A 2,730-nucleotide genomic window follows, 5' to 3' on the forward strand; every position below is an offset into this window, starting at 1 on the left:
AGGGCACAGCCTCACGCTCCAGGCAGCTCCCTGAATGCCCCGACCAGAAATCATCCTGGAATCCTACCCCTGTGTCTCCGGTAATTATCTGTGAACCTGTGTGATTCCTCAGCCAGACCGAAGGCGCTGGAAGGGCTATGCCTCACAGCTTGGCCGATAGGAACACCTGGTGCGGAGCTTCCCATAAGAACAGGTGTGGACAGGGGCGCCTGGGAGGCTCAGTCGGTTAAGCATCTGACTCCTGATTTCAGCTCAGGCCATAATCTCACAGTTCGTGAGTTCGAGCCCCGTATCGGGCTCTGCACTGACAGCATGGAGCCTGCTTGGGATTCTCTCTCCCTCTCTCTCTCTCTCTGCCCCTCCCCAGCTCGTGCTCTCTCGCTCTCAAAATAAATAAACTTAAAAAAAAAAAACAGGCGTAGAGAAATGTTATATAACTACCTGAAGGAAGAAAGTCTGGTCATGCCTTTGTTCAACAAAGGTATAAAGGCACAGGAAAAAACACAGAAGTCTGCAACCTATGGGCTCCTGGCTGTCGGTCTCTTGCAATTCCCACCGCCGCCCTATCCCACACAGAGAGAAAAGCCACCTGTAAATGGCGCTGGAAAGTATAAGTCACTGGTGCTTCAGAAGTTCACCTGACGCCTGCTGGGTGCTGGTCACAGGATCAAGAGGCCTGAACCTGCTCTCCCTGGGTGCAGCCCACGACTGGTGCCGAGGGGTGTATGGAAAAGACTCGTTTCTGGTGGGATGGAAGGGACCCTACTTATGACAAGCGATCAGCAAAGGCCTCTAGGAAAAAGGACATCTGAGCTACCACCTGAAGGAGGGCAGGGACCCAGGGACCAAAAGCACCAAGAAAGAGACAGGGACAAGCACTTCAGGAAGAAGGAACACCCTGAGGACAGAGAAAGCTAGAACTATGGAAGCGGCAGAAAAGCAGCAAGTATGGGATGCAGGGAAAGCATGAGGCGGGAGAGGGCTGGCAAGCACCAGACCAGCAAGGCTTCCTGAGAAAGAATCAGTATTTTATTCCAAAGCATGCTAAGCACGTGAATCATATGACCCCAAGCATGTTTTCATTCCTTAACTCACCGTGGCAAACTACTGCCTGCCTCTGAGCCTAATTCTGCATCAGTAAAACACGAACTCCCCTCTCCTTATTGTGTGGATAAGTGCCAACGTGTTAGAAATCACTTAAACTCCAAAGCACTCAATAAACATTAGCCACTGTTGTCATCAGAGTTCAAATTGGGGCTGTCAAAACTTGAAAGGAAGTTTTAAAAAGATTTCTACACCACGCCCCCCAAATGAGAGCACTTTCTCATTAAGTGAGCCTAGGTGAGTTTCACCCCCTAACACACATATCCTAAACTATAGTGACTGGCTATTAATAATAATACCCCTTACCTGTAGAGCACCTGGTTTACATAGCCTTTCATATATGTTATAAGAACGTATTAATTAATAACCACTGGTCTTTAATGCTTTTAATTTCATCACAGTGTTAGAAATTGACTAGTTCTTGGAGGATTTAGCAGGTGTCTGTCTCTCTCCTTGGAAAAGCTGACCAGTCATGCCAACTACCTATCAGCTCTCTTAAGGTTCAGCATTCTTACGGCTGTGGTCTACATTCCCAGATGTCCCGATCTGCCTGAGAATTAAATGATGGCAATAATTACAGTATCACGGAGTGCTTTGATGTGCCAGGCTCTGTTCTAAGCGCTTTACATGCTTAATCTTCACATTATCCCTATATGTTCTGTATTTCCATTTTCCACATGACTTCTAAGGGCTTCATCCAAGGACACTCAGAGGAATAAAGGTTAGAGCCAAGAACTAAACGGCAAAATGACATGACCCTGTGTCTTCACTCTTAATTCCAAGCCCGTGCTGAATAATTCAGATAAAGTGCTTATAACATGGTGCTCAGTACAACACAAGGATTCGGTAAATAAAGGCAGCTGTTATTAGCAGGACACAGGTAGTTTCTAGTTCCCATAAGAGTGTCACCTCTAGGAGAGCAGCGACCTTGTCTGTCTGGGTGACTGCTGCGCTCCCAGCAGCTGGCCCAACGCACATCTGACGGACAGATAAATGAATGAACGTCCCTTCCAGAAAGCAACGCTGCCTGCGCAAGGCTCTTTTTTGCACATTATGTGTCGCGCCGCTGTTACTGCCCTTAATGGGACCATCAGGCGGATCTGAAGACCCAGAAAGGTGACATGCGAGCTCCTCTTTCTCAATTCAAGGGTTGCAGAAACGGCTCGCAAGGGAGAGAGGGATGAGTCCGGGATCGCACTGCTGGAAGGTCCTGGCTCTGGCAGGGCTCTGCCCTCCACCCCAGTGGGAACACCGTTCTCTCCGGCGCTGGGACCCGGCAGAAAACAAAGACTCGCGGGGCCGTCGCACCGGCAGAAAGGCTCGCTCCCCTCGCCCACCTCCCCGAGTGAAAGCCTAGTGCCACCGTGCATCGCCCGGCCTGGGAGGTGCGACTAAGGCCGGACTCATAGCCGGGCCCGGGCCCTGAACCATGCAGATACATGCAGCAGCCCCGCCTGGACGCCGCCCGCAGAGGGTCGCCGGGGCGCGGGAGGCCGCGGGCCGGGCCGGCCTGTCACCTTCAGGACCGCCCGCCCACTAGCCCTCCCTCAGCACGGCCCGTCAGCGCGAGCCACCGCCGCGAGGGTGGACCTCCCCGCGCATCGGTCTCCCCGCGGGGCCCGCCTC

The sequence above is a fragment of the Suricata suricatta genome, chromosome 12 (genome assembly GCF_006229205.1).
Source record: "Suricata suricatta isolate VVHF042 chromosome 12, meerkat_22Aug2017_6uvM2_HiC, whole genome shotgun sequence".
Taxonomy (NCBI): Eukaryota; Metazoa; Chordata; class Mammalia; order Carnivora; family Herpestidae; genus Suricata; species Suricata suricatta.